Raw genomic sequence first — 19972 nt, 5'->3', positions numbered from 1 at the left:
AAAACTTAAATTAATCTTTTCAAACACCTAAAACATATGTTTATAGCTCATTAGTCCCAAAACTGTTCTTAGTAAACACCAAATAGTGCCGTAACCATGGTAAATTAGATATAAGTAAAAATATATTTAAAAAAAAATAACACACACACTGAAATTTGAATTCACGAGGCGAGTTTTTCAGTTTAAACGTATAGCAATGATGGAACCAAATAACTCCAGTTTAAATTTAAAAGCTGATAAAAAAACGGGTGTTGCAACTTTAAATTTAAACACTGACGTTCATTTTAATATAAAGACGACCTCTTGATAAAATTTTCTAAATATTTTCTCCTGCAAATTATTCCTGCCAATTATTGCTGCAAAATTTACATGTTTCTTGTCTCTAGTGTAAATAGTATGAAAATAAGAAGGAGTGTTTCGTTTTTTCTCAGGACATACATATATATATATATACATATATAAAATCAGTTTGGAACCACAGTCCACAAAGGTTAAGAATTCTACTTCTGAAGTCCTCAATGGCTTTAAATAAGTGCTTCCCAACCGTGTATAGCGGCACTTTCTATTGCCTCGAAGCACTTTTGTGCAATAACTTCCTTGAATATTTTTATGCAAATGACATCATTTATCAATTCTCTGTCATCTTGCTTTCATGGACATAGCAGCTTGAATTCAATACTCCTGGTAGTGTCCCTTCAAAAGCTTATTTTTAAAAACAATTGCATAAAATATTTTAAGCAATTTTTAATGATGTACAAATTTTGAGCTCTAGATTTAACATAATGCTTATAGTATTCTAAAATATTTCTTCGGTTACTATTATTGTTCATGTTTGCTAGCTTTTCATGTTTCTAATCTGATAGGTGTAGAACTTTTTCAATAATAAACCATTTTCTGCGATTATATATTATTTTTATTACTATTACTGTTGTTATATTATAATTATTTTCTGGCTGCGCGTCTATGCCCATAAACAGACAAATATTAGCAGTAAAAAAAATAATAACAATTTTCTGTTCGAAAAAGCAATTGATGAAAGCAATGTAATGAATGAAAAAAATGAATATTATTCCATAAAGGTGTGTCGGGGCTATAATTTATTTTTAATTTGGAAATCTTGAGCTTATGTGTAAAAGAACAACCGACAAAAACTTTCATCAGGTGCTTTTTCAATCTAAAAACTCGTTTCCTGCATTAAAGATTTTTGCTTATCCGTAAACTTTTGTCTTTATCACTGGGGAAAAGGTTCCTCGTAACCAGACGCATGAGATTTTGTTGGATATTCTTCCATAAGCTTACATGTATGCTGAAAACAAATTTCCTTGCAAACCGAAGGCTTAAGTTTTTGTTGGTTTCCTTCCTAAGCTTGCTTCTACACTGAAGAAGGAGTTCCTTGTAATCCCAAAGCACGAGTTTTATCGGATGTTCTTTCATCCATAAGCTGACATCTATGATGAAAAAGGGGTACTTTATAACCCCAAAACACATGTATGCAATAATTAGGAATTCTTTGTGCTTCATCAATGTTGTTTTTATCAATTTACACGTCAGCAGTGCTTACTTTAAGAAGAGTGCGGACTTTGTCTAATGTTAAGACGTGTCGATAAAATCAGCAACACTAAGTCATTTGCCTGTAAATATTTTTTTTTAAATAATTATTTTTTTACTGCACAATACTTTTTTCGATAAAAGCAGTCAGAGTTTAACTTCACATATACATGAAAGATAAGACTTGAAAGGCCGACCCAAATATTTTGCATTAGGATAAGCTACATATAATTTATTTCCTGTTTATGTTCAAACTCACCCAATGACGAGCAAGGTATGAGCTTTATAAATGGCGAAAGTCATTTTACAAAATTTTGTAATAAGTCTCTTGCTTTTAAAGGGTTACAGTACCTCAAAAATGATGAAACGATCAAAAAAGTTTTTATTGCTTATTTCAAAACTAAAAACTATTCTAAACACAGGGAAAAAGTTTCATTGCTTTAGTTTCAAATATTTAAAAAGTTATGAGTGGTTTTAGGCCATGCTCGCTATGTGTTCTTATGCAAAAGAAAAACTTTAACTTCTTTTTCTCGATGATGGTATTTTTGTGTTTTCATGTCATTAGAATCCCTAAGGATTTTTTTCTATTAAAGATACAGCTTTAAAGTAATACTTTTTGCAATTGGGATAACATATTTGACAAAACTGTGCATTGGATAAGCATTTTATAAATTACTCAAATGTTTAGAGCATGTTAAACCTTTAAAAATCAATTTTTTTTTAAAAAAACTTTGTTTTTTTACATAATAAATCACAGAAAAGTTTCTAATTAGCTCATAAGCAAAAGAATGCACAAATTTTTAGAGATGATTATAGTGATCGTTTAGCAGAAAAATTTTTTTTAATTAGTGCAAAAATAAAAAAGCCTCAGGGATTTCAAAAAATTTAAATTTTCTTCAATTTTTTGAATTTTTTAAAAATTAGGCAATATTTTTAAGTTTTGAAAATAAATTATTGATTAAGAAATAAGTATGCATGTTATAGTTTCAAAGAAATATAAAATTTACTTAAATTTAAAAAAAATGTTGGAAAGGTACTGTGACCCCTTCAACTGCTACATTTTAAGCAAAAAGTTTTTTACAATTAACGTATGAAAACAGGCAGAAGATACCCTTTTCTTTTTGTGCTATTTCTATTAAGAAATGTTTGAAGAATCATTAATAAAATATCAGTACAAATATCTACCACACATAAGTAAATGTTTATGAGAAAGACACGCAAGCTTTGCAAACATATCTATTTTTATATATGAAGTAAGGCAAAAGTTTCTGCTTTCATTCAGTTTTCCCCAACGAACCCAATCATATTTAACATTGAACTGTGTATATTTTTTTCCAGGTATATTCAAACCTTTTTTTGTGCGATCTTTTTTCGTGCTTTTTTTTTTTTTTTTGTGCTCCATATAAACATTTCAATCATATTGGGAATCAATTGACGAGATAATTTACAAAACGGACAAAATTCTTTATAAAACGAACGATTTTTTGTGTGGTCTCTATCCATTACACAAAAATGGGTTTGAGTGTATTTAAAGAAATATTTAAAAAAATATTTTTATCTGATAAATTAAACGTTAACTGTCTTACGTTTGAATTACGTAAAACAGCGACAGTCGGCGTTTAACTTTTAATAATTAATTCTCCATTCTTAAGTTTTAAAATATTTTAGACTCAGGAACGAACTCAGCCGATCGGCGCAATGTGAAGAAAACTGTGTTGAAATTTCTAAAGAAAGTGCAAGAGTTGCTTTCACGTGGTGTTTTTATTATGTAACTGCCCAGTATTAGATGGTCTAAGATGGCTAATCATACTGCTGCAATTTAGTTGACGAGAATGCTTTTAACAACAAAATACCATACAAATAAAATAAAAATTCATTCAAAATTGATTTTTCAAAAATTATTCAGAGGAAGTTTGTTACATACATTTAAAATTAATCTTAAAGACGCATTGGTGTCTTTGAAATAATGCTACATAATAAACGTTTCCTGGAAGTAATGCTACTGTTGTACAACAAGTTAAAGGACTCTGATTAGCTTGCCACTGATTAGATATGATATGTTTTATACGGAACAATTATTGCATCTGTCTTTCAAAAGATGTATCTCAATCCGCATTTAGCACTGAAGTTATTCTGTGATCGTAGAAACGATTTGAGTCTGTTTAAAAAATTAGTAGACAAAAGGGAATGATGACTTGTGACAGAAGCTTATTGGTTTTTCTATATACATTCCGATTTTTTTATTTAAGAATTATGATTAAAAATGTCCTTTCATTTGATCCGTGGGTATTTAAGCACAATAAATGGTTTGAGCTAATCGTCGAGATAGATGTTTTTGAAGAAAAAAAGAAGTTTTTAAAAAATAGTTTCATGTTTCTTTTTCTTCCAAAAATTTGAGCAAATTACATAAAAAATAAATTAACTTCCTCCTTTGACTTTTTTATATTAGAGCCCTCCAAGTAACGTTTTTGATCGACGGATTTTTAATCACGAGAAGTTGGATCTGAAATACCCTTCCAAATTCGTATTCATGGAGAAGACACCATATTCTTCATCAGTTTCTCAATTTCTGGTTCTGTGCTGTGAATTGTTTTTATAGCTGAATCGCTCATGTACAGCATCGTTCTGTGACTGTTGTCCCAAGAGTCTTGAAAATCATAATAAATTCCTTTTTTTTTTTGCTCTATTTTTTCTCTCAAATGCTGATTTCTGTGATGTTCTCTCAATTACATACATACCATTCAAAACGAGTCCAAATTTAACAACGAGCAGTAAGTTTGAAATAAACTAGAGCATTAATATAAACTAAGTTCATTAATCAGAGCTGTAAAATATGGTACATGTAATCAAAATCATAAGTAAATGCAATATCTGTGTTTTTCTTTAAAAAAAAAAAAAAAAAACTCATTGAGCGTAGTTTAGGTGTGCGGAGATGGTGAAATTTTTTCCATAACACTAATCAGCATTTTAATAAATGATTTTTGACACCTTCTTGCATTTAACGGTACTTATATATATATATATATACATATAAGAACAATACTTAAACATAATAATTGTTTATGCAATACTCTTATCAAGTCCTTTTAGTCTGTTCACTATTCAGGAAAACATTTCCGAATCCTTAGAATTCATATTTACTACGGAAATTATTTATTAAACACACAAACAAAAATTATTGATCAAAATGAAGGTTTTTGTATTGGGTAAGTTGTGAATGGAGGTTATTTTAAGAACGTAAGTAATAAATGCTCAGCATCTTTTTTTTTTTTTTTGTGAATTAATTGTCCAATCATTCAATAAAAAAGCGTTTTAGACAATGTTAAGTGTTAACCGTTTAATTCGAGATCATTTTTGAAATACATTTTTCCTTATGCATCATAGTATTTAATAACAAAGCAAAAAACGTATTCACTTTATATTAAACAATTATATTCAGCTCAACATTGAAAAAGTAACCTGAAACTGTACTACTTTTTTTTTTTCAAAATTATTCGTTTCCGCGATATAAATCAATAGTAGTTTATATTTAAAACTTCAGAAGCATTGAAATGTTTATCTTTTATATGCATGAACTTTCTCTTTCATAACTAGAAGAGAATCAATTCATTTTATCCCATAAAACTGAATGAAAGATTCAGAAAGTCGAAACAACATAAGTCTAAAAACATGTAAATGTTAACAGAATCAATTTCTTTCATAGCAGACAGCTGTATCTCCTGAAGTCGTTTTTAGTCTGATTGAAGTCTGAAAGTTAAATCAAGTGATAAATAAATCAAGAAAATGAAGAAATATTTTTAACATTTAAGAGCAATTTTTAGTACTTTACGATTTGAGCTTATCCCATTGTTTTTCTTTAAAAGTAAGGAAGAAAGCTAACATTTTGCTTGACTATGTAAAGCGAGAAACTTAAATGTAAATAGTATGCAAGGTACATAAGTGTTATTATACCTGCGTGAAAAAATTTTGCTTTTGCTAATGTTTTAGTTTTTTATCTTTTAAAGCAAGTCATGTTTAAAGATCGTGTTTTTTAAAAAAATTAAGCATCATTTAAAAAATGATATTTAAAATTTTACCTGATTATTTTCTTCTTTTTATATTGTTTAAACAACGGGTGTTTTTTTTTTTTTTTTCATTTTTATTGCAACAGCATTCAATAAATTTTTGCACACGATTATCAATTATGCTAAATAACAAAACATTCTAGTTTAATAAAAGCGAATTCAAACTTTCCGAAGAACATTTATGTACTTGGCAGTTTAATACAGACCCCATACATTTTGTTCTGTATGTAGCCGTGAATAAATAGGTCAATAGAATCATACTATAATGTGAATTAAAAGTTATCAATGACCAATTTACTTTTGAAAAATGTATTTGAATATACTGCTTGGGATTTTTTAAAGCAGTTTAGGGAACACTGAAGTTTTAAAAGAATTCATTATGATGAAAAAATGGTTAGTTTAAAATAGAGCATCAAAATCCATTGACAGAAATTGATAAAAATTACTTCTAATCAGTATTTTTACCGATGCATATTAATTCCCTGACACCCTTTGATGCCCTTTCGTGAAATAATACTTCTTTTAATAAGAAACGTTGAAAAAAGCAATTTTTTTTTTCTTTCTGCATTCTTGGAAAGGAAAAATTTTCTAAATTGCTACAATGTAAATTTTCAATACAATATGACAGTGATTTTAATTTTTCAATACATTTTTCGTGAAACTAATTTTACTTCTTGGTTGAAAATAAAGAGTTGAATGCACGTGAAAGGAACTTATATATTGCTGAAAAATATATTTACAATGTTAAAAAACATTTTTAATATTTCTAAAGCACTTCTGAAACATATATAACGGCTCCTTTTGATAAAATAAAAAGAAGTTCTTCAAAATCTTAGTACTAATGCTGTTTATAAATCACTTGGGGCAAGTTCATTACAAATAAATTGTTTAAATTAAATGAAAAGCCTTCGTTAGAGGAACTGGGCTAGTTTCCTTATAACACCATACTTAACTTTTTGCTCAAATACTTGCTAAGCTGGAAAAAAAAATGTTACACAAACCTGATAGCCCATGATTATTTTGTGTTACCGGTTTTTATAAATGTATAGTATTTAAAAGAGCATGATACCAAAATATTTCATTTTATCAAGCGTAAACATTACACAACAATTGATTATTGCTGTTATTTCAAAAGTAGGGAAATGTGGGTCAAAATTAAATAGTTAAGATAGTAACATTTAAAAAAATGAACAAATTGGAATTAGTTCAATACACAAAGAAATAACAATGTATGTTATAGTAAAACTTGCATTGAAACATTATGAGGGTAATGTTGGAAGTAAAAATACTTTTCTAATGAAGTACTTTCTGTTTGATTATTAAAAAAAATTTTGACCAAATAAAAGTGTAAATAAAAAAAAAGAAGTTAAAGGAAAAAATAACCGAAACAATTAACGAATGACAAAAATCAATTAATTTATTAATATATGAGAAAAAATAAATGGAAAGAAATGGAATTAAAAATAAGTGAAACAGTGAATGAATTAATAATTCAGTGAATATGAAGGAGTGTAAACGAATTAAGTAATAACTGAATACGTAAGTGATTTAATAAATGGTTTATGCGTTAACCCCTTTACTTCTTCTTACTTCTGCATTAAACTTTACCCTGCATTCACTTGACTAATTGTATGAAACATTTAAAATATAACTAAGCTTAATTAAATAAATAAATACTGCATCGATATTTATTAGGTCTAAATTAATACTAAAATTTTTAATCGCAAGAACTTAATCATTTAATAATAGCAAAAATATTTTGCCCCATATTCGCCAATACAAGAAAGATACAAAAATTCCAATTTACAAAATAAAAATAGGTCCTCAACGAAATTTTAAATTAGAATAAAAGTCAACTCCGAAAACCACTTTTCTGGGTTTTTCCAACCATAATTTTTTTCTACAGTTGTTCAATTTCATATTTTATCTTATATCCAAGCGCAAGGAAAAAAATTGTTAGTGTTACACATGCAGATGTAACATTTTTATTAATATTTATCAAAATATCTACAAGATTGTGTATTTATAATATTAAAGTTTGTTATGTGTTATGATACAAAGAAACAGCACAACTTTATTAAAAAGCACAAAAATATTTTAAATTCATTTTCGATAGCTGGGCGCAATTTCACCACTAATTTCTTCCTTGTTGCCAACAAATGTCACCAGCAGATTTTGTCATTTTATAGTTTGGCTCTGGTAGCAAGACCTTAGAAGATCGTTTCTTCATGGGAGCAAAAGGAGGAAATTTTCTTGGCACAAAACGACCGTTACTAGCAGAGCAGACCGCCTTTTCTTATCAATATTCTAACAAATGGAATCGTTTAATTCATCGCCCATCTGATTTAAAGTTATCAAAGGCGAACGAAATCATACGCATAGTGTAACTCTGATTAATAGAAGTTTCAACTTGCAAATGTTTATTTCTTTTTAGAAAGTTCGGTGAATATGGCGCGGATATAACTTGGAATAATTTCGAAAAAGTACTAAGAAGGTAAACCAACTCGAGTCAGCTTTAATCACCTTTTCTTAAAGCTCCAAAAAGAAGTAAAATCGCCAAGTTCAGGCTTCAAGTTATTAGAACCACACTATACATTTGTACATAAACATTCAAAACATAAAATAAACATCTCAGTAAAATAATTTCATTGCCAAAAATTCAAGCATTGCCAAATTTGGCGATGCTTTTCCTGCGCTCGGCTAACGGAAGTTCCTATTTTGATAGAGTCCTCCAATCAAAATGAAGCTAAATTAATAGATGGATTTATTACAATTGTGCATTGCTAGCGTTGTTTAATAAGGCGGCATTGTTAAAAGCGCCCGATTTGGGACAACTTAAAATCATTATTTTTTTTCGGGTTTTAAAGAAGAAAAAGGTACGAGAAAATACATCATCCCTCCATAATTCCACTCATTTTCACTGCATGCATAGAATTAACATTTTTGTGTGAACCAGTTCAAATTTCTTCAACCCAGAGAAGTGAGAGCTAACTGTAAACATTTAACTTGTGCCTCGCACTTTTGAACTTAGAAAACTTTTGGTATTTACTATGTGTACAAATACATATGTATAAAAGATTACATGTATGTATATGTACATACATACAAATAAACCTGCTGTTTTTACTAACTCTAGGAATTTCTCTATTATAATTGTTACATAATGTATGAACTATGTCTTTGAAAGAGAAATGTGCTTAATAACCCTTCTATTTATAACATTCAAATAAAGTCTTTTATTTGTAACATATCAAATATATACTTCGGCAATACACTTGTTTCTTTTTTCCCGTGTTATCACATGATAATGACACCATAAATCATAACACTATATTATAAAGGAGCCCATGATGCTAAATGAGGATTCACTCGAGCATTGTCGGGATCCATTAGATTTTTTAATTTAGGATAAAAGAAAAAAAAAGTTGTATAATGCTCTCCTTTCAGCAGTGGAGAAAGCAGAAAGCGTCTAAAGGTTTTCAACAATGTAAAATAATAATAATTAAAAAAAAAGCTGTTAAATAGATATACTTGAGCGTGCCAGATATTCACAGTTTAGATGTTCCAGCCAGTCTCAGGAACAAAAGACATGCTCGTCTGCCGGCTTGCCAGGGGGGGGGGGCATCCGGAAAGGTAGAAAATAGTAAAAAATATATTTAGCTAGTAATTCAACTAGCTTATCTTAATCTGACACGTTTTAAGTTTTCTGACGACTGATTTTTGTTACTAACCTTCTGGACTGTGCTAGACGCACGGCCCTACATAAAAGGCTTAAATTTGGTGGAGGTACTAGAAAGGATGCAAGGTACGCCCCTATGATCATCTGAACCTTTCGAATAAATCCCAAAAAAAAACTCATAAGGCTTCCTTATTATTAAGGGTTACCTCTAAATATTAGTGAGACTTCTGCTAAGCACGTTAAAAGCTCCAATTTATGCAAACATGAATCCTTTCCAAAGCTTTCTGCGCTAGTTGTGACAGCTTGGTACTATGCATTTTTTAAAGCATTCTAACTCTCGTGACTTGAAGCGGTAACGTAAGGACATTTAATACTGAGAAATCAATGTATTTATGTTTGTGAGCTAAACAAATACATATTTTTTTTTTCAAAAATTGATGCTTATGCTCATATACAATTTATAGCAAGTTCCTAAAGAGCCAAAGCTAAGAATAGATCATTATGATTTGTGTGCTGTTTCTCAAAAATTATTATTTTAAGAATAGAAATAACTTACTTGTTGATGGTAACGGAAGGACAGTAAAGGAAGGGCAAGTTCCAACTAGTGAACTGGATAAATTTCAGTCTTTTATTCAGCCACTAAAAGATTCCAAAATTTAAATCTATAGCAAATTCTACGTCTAGTATGCCACCTGTAACAATTTATTGATCCTTAATTTTCTTAACAATTTAAACAAAGTGATTAAAACATTTATCCTCTTTCTCAGGGAATGTAAAAATTATTCCCGCATTACCATGCTGTCTCAAACAATATATTTCTATTCCTTCATCTTCTATATGAAGTAGCTGTCCCACATACTTCTTAGTTGATTTTTTTCATTTCCATTCAACTAACAAAAATTGTCCAACTGTTTATGCATCCTTTAACGTTGTCTCACAATTTGGAGTATTTGATTCAACTGTATCTTCATCATTTACAACAGTTTCTCTCTTTCCTTTGAAGTCAAAGCTTTTTCGCTTTGTAGAAAAAAGTACTATAGTCAATACCATATTTTGCTACTGGTTTCAAGAAATGAGCGTAGTGTCAGAAAGGGAATGGATGTGCCTCCATCTTTCTGAAAGATTTCTTTGAAATTATTGATCTCCTCTTTAGAAACAAATTCAACTTTCATATTTTGGTTTTTTTCTGTAGCTACTTTTGCGAAGTCTTCAGCTGTCGAGACCCTCCTTTCAGTCAAGATATTATTCCACACATTACGTTTAATTGTTTCACGGATGCCATCAACATCCCTCTTCCACGACCTGTGGCAAAAAAAAATCCCTCCAAGTGGTCTTTTTTTTTTGTAATATTCCAGCATAAATGTCAAGTTTGTGCACAAATATTTCTGTTTGATTTGACTAGCAGCTCCATCACTAAAAAAGATATGCTTTCCAATTGGGGAAAAGAAACCAACTAGCCAAAGATCAAAGCATCCATAAAAGCAAAAACTGTCACCTTTCCGTGATCCGTTTCGTCACATATAAATGCACATCCAAATCCTTTCTCATTTCCGTGCTAAAAATAAGGGGTAAAAAATTTGACCTGTTGGTGGTGCCTAAATTTCATTTTGCATTTGAATTGCAAAATGTTCTGCAAAGTGTACTTGCACAACCACGGATGTTTTACTTGCTTCTTCTTTACTTTCGTTAAAAAACCTCTGTTGTTTCCGTTTGATGAAAGTGTGTTCTCTTAAAAAATTCCAGCGATTTTAACTCAGACTGAGTAAATTTTCACTCCTTTCCAGTATTGAAAACGCATTTTCCTTATAGGAGTGAATTTCATTCCTTTTGCGGAGCGGTTATTTTCACTCCTTTTGGATCAGCTAATTTCACTCCCTTTTGATAAGTGTTTTTCACTCTTTTTAAGACTAAATTAATATCCTAAATGAGTGGCTGCTTTCCGTTTTGGAAAGCCGCTATTTCACTCTTTTTTAGAATAAAATAGGTAAAATCATTTCACTCTCATTTGGTGAAATTGTTTTTTAAACGTGTTTTCATGTGCTTATACTGTGTATTTGAATTTAAAACTGTTATTTCATTTGAAAAAAAAAAAGTTTTTAAGTTAAAAAAAGGGAAAAAAAACTGTTTTTAGTGTTTCCGAAGAGGATGCACAAAAACTGTATGGCAAGTACGAAGAATTTTCTTTTTTATTAAAACTTTAATTGGTAATATTTCTTGAACTACTCGTATATCGTTACAAATCACCCATGTGCAATATTACGTACAATTCCCAATCTAAAGATTGAAATAAAATTAAAAAACCCACACAGTTCCAAATAAATAAATATAAAATTTTGAAACTCTATATTTATATTCTCGGTGTGCCTTTTAACATTAATAATGTTTTAAAAGTTACATCAGTTCAAATTAATTTAAAAAGTCACTCATAAATTGTGACAAGATACGTTTGAATTCAATTTTGTTTCTTCGGGGTCATTCATTAGTTACGTAAGGACAATTTTGGCAATTTTTGACCTTCCCTTCCCCCTATGTAATGGTATGTAAGACTAACTCCCCCCTCCCATCTTACGTAAGATTCTTTTTTTTTCTTCACAATAATAAAATAACAAATATTGCATCACTGGGATCGTTCTTAAATTAACTATCATTACTTTTTTTAAACATTTTTGAGTAAAGAAATGTTTACTGTAAGGAATCTAGACCGAATGTTTTTTCGACAAATAATTTTTGTATATAATGCGATAATAATTAAAAATAAGACATGCAAAACACAGTGCGATTCTTTTATTATATTTTACACGTTTCATTCTTTGAAACACAAGTAAAAAACAGCTCATCCTATAATACATACTTTTACCTTCCTGAAGCAAATGAAATATAATATTTGCCAAACCACTTGACCGCGGATTTCTATATAAAATATCAGCTTGGAAAATATTACGTAAGAATGGATCTAACCCCTCTCCCCATCTCCAAGCAAGGGTATGTAGAGAATTTTTAACCCCCTCCCTCTCAGGACCCTTACTTAATTAATGAATGGCCCGTTACACATGAATGAGTGTAATATACAAAGTTCATGATACTCTTTAAAGTTTATTATATACAAAAACAATATTTGATTAATTTAAAATTATGCAGTGGTTGGAGCTCCGACCATCGGGAGCGGATTCGGTATCCGACCTATAGATTTGCGCATGGTCGGGTCTGTAACACCTGCCTAAAATAAATATACAGTACACCCACACACCAAAGACGGTAACGACTGTTTCAAATGTCATATTTTTGATTCGATGACCGAAACAAAATTGTTGATGAAAGTTTCATTAATTTGGAAGGAAAAGTTACAAAAAGTTCGCCGTAACATTGCACGTGGGTGATCTGTAACGATATACGAGCAGTTCAAGACATATTAACAGTTACAAGTTTTAATAAAAAAGAAAATTCTTCGCACTTACCATGAATTTTTTGTGCATTTCCTTCAGAAATCTCATTCGGCAACAAATATTGTTTAAATTCATTAAATGAAGACATTTAGATAGCGACATGCACTTGGTATTCGCGACCAACGTTAAGGTATACTCAGTCTCGTACCCAGCCGAACGTGGAGGTATAGAAGATTCTCCCTAAACAAAATCACGTGATAGAATCGAACCAATGAAAATGCTTTTGAGTCCTTCTTTGAAAGAATGTTTTTATTTTTCGCTCATCAAAAGGATTTTTTCCGAATTTCACGCGAATAAGGACGAATTTTAGTCTTGGTTTTTTCGTAAAGCGTCTTTTTTCGATAAAGCTAGCACTCAGAAAGAATGAATGCACCCGCAATAGATTTCACTCTTTTTAAGAGTTATTTTTTCGTTCTTTTGAATTAAGAGTGTGCCTTAAAAATTATCAGATTTTTCCTTTAAGAAGGTTAACACATTTTTTAACTACAATTCTGTATTCATTTTTAACAGCTTTTTGATTTTCTACCGTCCCATTGCTCCCAATTTTAAGCATGATAAATTTTGTTTGTAGATATTTTGATAAGTCATATCAAAATGATTTTTACAAACTTGGCAACTTCTGAACATATAGTTTTCATTGGTCTCATCGCATACAATAGTAGAAATAAGACCATGAAAATTTGTAGGAAAATTTTGAATCAACCGTTGCAAAACGCCAAATTAACATCATACATTTTCATGGTATAAATCTTTCCTTATCAATACAAACTGAAAAGTCAATCTCTATCAAAATTTCGATAGAGATACTTTAGTACTAATATCTTCTTGTTGAAATAAGGCTTATGCTTCCCGTAACGTTAATATTAAAAACCGGTTTTGAAATTGCTTTTCTTTCCCATTTTTACGAATTATAACATAATCTTTCTTAGCCTGGAGCTTGCCAAGAAATATTGTCCCTGAGATAGAACTCAACGCTATGTTTTTCAACTTCCGCAGTCTCTTTTTCAACACCAAGAATAGTGGGTTTAGGTATTGCCGAGGGAATGTTGCACCGAGTGGCACATGTTTCAACATCCTTAATTTTCTTGAGGGGACTTATAGGTAGTACTTTTGAAACAAGGTGAACTGCCTTACTCAGGGTTTTAAGGGAACATAGGGATAGGAAGACGCAACTGATACATTATTTTTAGCAGTCAGTCTACTGATTCTTTTTCGACTTTTTTCCAGTAGCTGAAGTGATTTTAGTTCTTTCATTGCTAGATTTTTCTGTTTTTCAACTTTTCTCTTTCTCTCCTTTTCTGTCATTAGCTGATGCATAAAGGACTGTGTTGTACCTTGGAACACTGCTAATTTTTAAGAATCTATTTTTAGCAGTAGTTGTTGTAATCTCGGATAGTAACCTTTACCTCTAAATGGTGCCATAGTAAAAATCAGTATCAAAGGAGTAAAATTGACGATTTTGTGAGAGAAAATTTCACGACTCCGAAGTAAATATTTTCTTCATTTTCATTTCATTTTCTGTCTTTGCATTTGTTCAACTAATCAACTGAATTTTATTATTTTATAAAAGAGAAGTACCATAACTATTTTGGTTATGAGAAAATAATGATAGTGCCTCTAGATTGACCACCATTTTGGTTTTTCTTAAATCACATGGTGATTGTACTTCGGGACAGCCAAACATATTATACCTTAGGACATGTTTCCAAGGTACCACATTTGCATGGTTCTTAATAATTAGATATGTTTAGGAACATGGAACAATGATTTAATCTTATGTAGTCTTTTAAACACATTTTATGTTAGATAATAAATCTTTATTTATTATTCACGATTTAATTCATTACCCTGAAAAAAAAATTTGTTTTGTTTTTTTGGTGGAAAATTGGTTCAAATATATGGCTGTTTAATGAACCATGAAGACTTTCCCATAGTAGAAGAGGATGTCGTAAGGTACAATAGGACGTTGTACCTTGGGACAGCTTGAAACTCCTACTTTAAATGACAGGCAATATTTTATTTTCTTATTCTTAAGACATCTAACAGAATCAATGCAATAGCTTTATTTAGTAGATATATTAAAACAAAACACTATTTGAATGATTTAAAATAAATTATCAAGATTATATAAATTACCTTGCGTTTATTAGTTTTAAACACAATGTGTGTTAAACCAGTATATAGAGAACAAATGTTCACAACTTTTTTTTTTTTTTTTTTTTTCAAACACGTTTTTTTCGAAACAACAGTTTTTCAACTGGTGGGCATTTTTGCTCAAGGAGCTATTGACCAATCGTTCTGAAAATTTGCGTGAATATTATTTATTCAATTATACTTTATATGAACCTAACTCTTAGATGATATTATGCATAAAAAATATTTTTAATGGAATAAATGTAAAAAAAAAAATGGTACAAAAACATAACATTTTAACCAAACACCTCAAAAACGTACAAATGTAAACATTTTTGATTACAATTAGGTTCATATTCTTAGGAAATATATTGTTTATGAGAAAGAAAAATTGAAATGATTACAGACAAAAATTGTGACTTCGGTAATGCCCACCGGCAACAAGCTTTGATGAAGACTGTCCCATGAAGAGCAGCTTCTAACTCCACTAATTCTGGTGGAAATGACTTATTACAAGGTGTACTTCAAAAGTTGAATAAAATATCCTATAAGTTTAAAGAAATTCTGATTATTTCTTTTCTGTTGAAAAATTTCACGAAAAGCGCTAAAATTTTAGTCTCCTATGCTGGTTTCCCCCTGTTATTTATTAAAAGAGTGTCATTCATCTTTTAATGACTTCGACTTTCTTCGGCCCCAATTAAATTTGATTCAGACGAATGAATAATGTCCATAAAACACACACATACTAGCATTAGTATTTGCGAAGTAGATACTACGTACCTTCCCACTTGTTCGCATTAAGCGATTAGGAATAGGTGTTTGAGGTCTGTTCGGTCTGATCAACTGCCACTAGGAGAAAGAATGTATCCCATGATAATGATGTGATAAATTGGTGATTGTATACAATTACCGGTGATTATACACAATCACCAATAAACTTGGTAAATGTAATGAATTATTCAATATTCATCACATTTACCGGTTTATTTCTACAATCCCCGACTCGTGATGGGGAATGTAATAAATTTGAATAATTCTCTAAAGTAACCAGGTATTAATTCCAATATATATATATATATATATATATATATATATATATATATATATATATATATATATTTAAAACACTAAAAATTACTTTTACAATTAAAACAAGGTTATATATCTCTCAAAACTTACAAAAATATTTCAATCAAAAAAAGTAATAAAATTGGCTTTGCTTTGCTTTAGTTTAATTAAATATCTTAGAACAAACAAATTAGATAATAAAGATAATAATGTAATAAATAATGTAATCGAAAGCGTCAGTACGGGAGGGAAAGAATAGACGGTCCATTCCAGATTAATTGTGATAAATTTCTCAAATAAATCTTAAATTGCTTAGTTTATGGAATTTTAAAGAAGCTTGTTTACATTATTGGGGGGGGGGGGGGCAATTTTATAAAATGTGTCCATAATTTTACTTGTCTCTTAATGTAAATTTTTGATTTACCACAGAAATTGAAATTAATTTTTGACAATTATATGAACTTCATGTTTGCATAAACATGTTTTTTTTTCTTAGCGTCTAGTTGGGGGATTGGGGGTGTACTACAAATTGTCGCCCAGGGTGACATAATCACCATTAAACCAAGTAAAAGTGTTCCAATTCACTGTTTTTTTTTTCTCCACAATCGCCGACTCGTAATGGGAATGTAATAAATTCGAATATTTTTTCCTGAATAAGGACTGAATTCCAAGAAGGGAATTTCTTAAAACTTCTCCGGAAATGCGTAGTTAAGAATTAGAAAAACGTCGTGATGGCTGTTAAAAAATACAGGAATATTTCAAACTAAATAAATGAGTAAAACTAACACTCTTTTACTTTATTTTCATTAGATATTTAATAAAACACACTTTATATGCGTACAATATATATTACAAATAAAATTGAAAAATGTAAACTGCTTTGGTAATATTACTTATGTACCTTTCCTTAAGGGCTCGTTTAATATTCTGTTTCTGCCACCATGTCTTACGGATAAATGTGCTTCATGAATTACGGTAAACATTTCTTCAAAATACAAGTAAAATTTAACATTGTAGTTGTCTTATTTACGGGATAGATTAGTTTTTCAACATTGACAAAACTGTCATTACGTCATATCTCTTTAGTCAACTATACCCTTCGGAATTTTTTCCACCATTTTTTTTCCACTGATGTTTTTACTATAATTCATCTTTTTTAACGAATCGTCATACTTTTCTTTCGTCAACAAAGACCGGTGTACTCTTTTTTGAATTCAAAACAGTTACTAAAACTTGAAATTGAAACGCTAAAGCATATCGGCCATTATTAGAAACACTATAAAAGAGAGAAAGTCCCGAAAAAAAAGGTCTTGCCAGCACGATACAAGAAATACAGTTGAACAAGTAATAGATCCAGGTTGTACGAATTAATGAAATTACGGATTAAACAAAATAACCGAAAAATTGAGCCAAGGTACATAAAATAACTACTCTGCGCAGTAAAAATTAATTTTTAATTCAAAAGAATCAAACATAAAACTGAAGAGAACATTACCTACAAAGATTCATTATTACGCTAAATAGCATTTTATTTATGTGGTGTACATTTAAATGGCTATCCGGATTTACCAAAATCCAGTTTAATAGGGTTTGGATTAGTGAGAGGTAAATGTATTGAACTGAAATTAAAATCCTACTAACATGGTCAAGAAATGCGCTTCCGCAACTAAGTGCATCCGACAAAAAGCCCTCGTCGCGTAGAGATACTATACGTCATAGAAAAAGCCAAGTAGCTGAGCAAACTGAACAAATTTTGGCTAAGCATCGACTTTTATTACATTTCCCGTTACGAGTCGGGGATTGTATAAATTAACCGGTAACTGTGGTAAACATGGCTAAATATTCAATAAATTATCACATTTATCAATTTTAGTGGAGATTGTGAACAACCACCGGGGATTGTATAAAATCACCGGATTTATCACATTTACCGTAACATAAACAGAACATTACGGTAGAATATCAAAATTTTGTTTTCCTGGTATGATAATTTATATCAGGATTTTGTACACGTGGATTCTTTTTACAGACATGTATTGAGAATCCCCGACAACTTTAAGGAAGACAATTGTAAGCTAACTTTACACCAAAAGCTATGGTATCTTTGTATTTATATTATTTGCATTATATTTCCTCAAAACGAAATTGAAGTTTAGACATTCCCGAGTAGTGAGTGAATTTTCGCCGTCATTTTAAATCGAAACGAACTAAACGCAGAAATTTAGTAAACAGATGGTGGTTCGGATTACAATTCATTTCAATGGAACAAGTAACCTACTGAACTATAGGGTCGACTACATTTTTGGGAGTTTAGCCTTTTAAAGAATTATCAAAATTTAATTCAAATATTAGAAAGTACCATCAAAAAATTATTTTGAACAGTAGTATAAATGTTACTGCATGACTCTGAAAAGAGGCTGGCTTGTTTTAATGTAATCAGCAAAGTCACAACATGTGAAAGATCTGAGTTAATTTAAGCATTCAACAAATATTAAACAATAGGAGCTAAAAGCCGATCTATTTCTGCTTTCCCAATGTTTCCCACTAAGTCAACCAGGTTATGCCCTATTTACGCAGATTTTTCTTTATTAACTTTATGTTAACAAAAAATTAATGAGATTATCCCCTGCCTCTCTCAATTTAGGTCCAGATGCTGTGTCTTGCGAAAAATCTATCATGACTAAAAACTACGAGTTAAATTTTTAATTGCAAAATAATAATAATAATAATAAATAAATAGAAATTTTTTTTTAAAAAATGCAGCTTTGCTCCACTCCGTCGTATTAAGTGACCCATCACCGAACTTGCTTTATTAAGCAAATAAGTAGTTAAAATGAACTAAATTAATGCAAATCAATACAAATCATAATGTAAGCAACGAAATGAAAAATCAAAATCAATTTTATTGATATTGATATTATACACTGGTGGACAATTGCTAAGGACGGACTCCAATGGGCTACGCAGCGCGTAAAAAAGTGAGTGTTATTCGATGCCAAGTGAAATAAACTAATGCCAGAACTCTAGAACATTGCAATGACGATAATTTCTTGTGCTCTGAAATCCAGAAGGTGTTGAAAATTGTTCAAAGGACGAAACGGTCATTTTGATCTGAATACTGTAAAAGTGAATTTATGTAATTACCGTCCCCAGGCATTCCGGCGTAAAATGTCAATATGGAATATGGCTACCATGGAGAGCGATGCAAGCTTCCACACGTCATGTGAAGTTTTACACAACATTATCCAGCAGCTGTTGGGGTAATTTATCCCATTCTTCTGTCAGTCACGGATAAGGATGTCCTTGCTTATTGGAGGGCGTTGTCGACCAGCAAGACTGCTCCCCAAAGCATCCTAAACATTTTCAATATGATTCAGATCTATAGAACGTGCTGGCCATCCAGTGGGTTGAATATTTTGAGTAAGCTAGACACTCCTGGACGGCGGTTGTTAATGATATGTTACGTTGCCATTTATGAAAACGAATTTACCACCCACAGCATCACAGAACACGTAAACATGAGGCAGTAGAACAACATTAATGTATCACTAGCCGTCATAGTCTTGTTTGGAAGCACGGAAGTGACATAAGGTCATTGATCATAATCCTACCCAAACCATGACACATCTTGTAGGATACTAGTCCTTTTTTTATGTTAGCTGGCTTGTAGGCTGTACCACTTTCATGCCAGGTTAGTTATCGTCCACAATTAGACTACAGACTGAATCTGCTTTCATCTGAGAATAGTACACAAGCCCAGTCGCATTCTCTTCTAATGCGATGCTGAAGACATCATTGCAAACCAGAAAATCACTGACTTGTAGACAATGGGATGTACAAACCAAGCTGACGGGCTTATCGTCTTACTGCATTCAAACGTCTGGCTACAGTTTTTCGGGATATTTGCTTTCTAGTAGCAGCAGGAAATTGCTTTGCTACTTTAGTAGCTGCGTTGCGCTGGTTCCTTTTGATTGCTAGCACTAAGTACCAATCTGCTGACGTTGTCTTGCGTACACGACCTCCCTCGTGACGTTTGT

The sequence above is a fragment of the Uloborus diversus genome, chromosome 3, assembly GCF_026930045.1.
Source record: "Uloborus diversus isolate 005 chromosome 3, Udiv.v.3.1, whole genome shotgun sequence".
Lineage (NCBI taxonomy): Eukaryota > Metazoa > Arthropoda > Arachnida > Araneae > Uloboridae > Uloborus > Uloborus diversus.
This window is presented reverse-complemented; position numbering follows the sequence as displayed.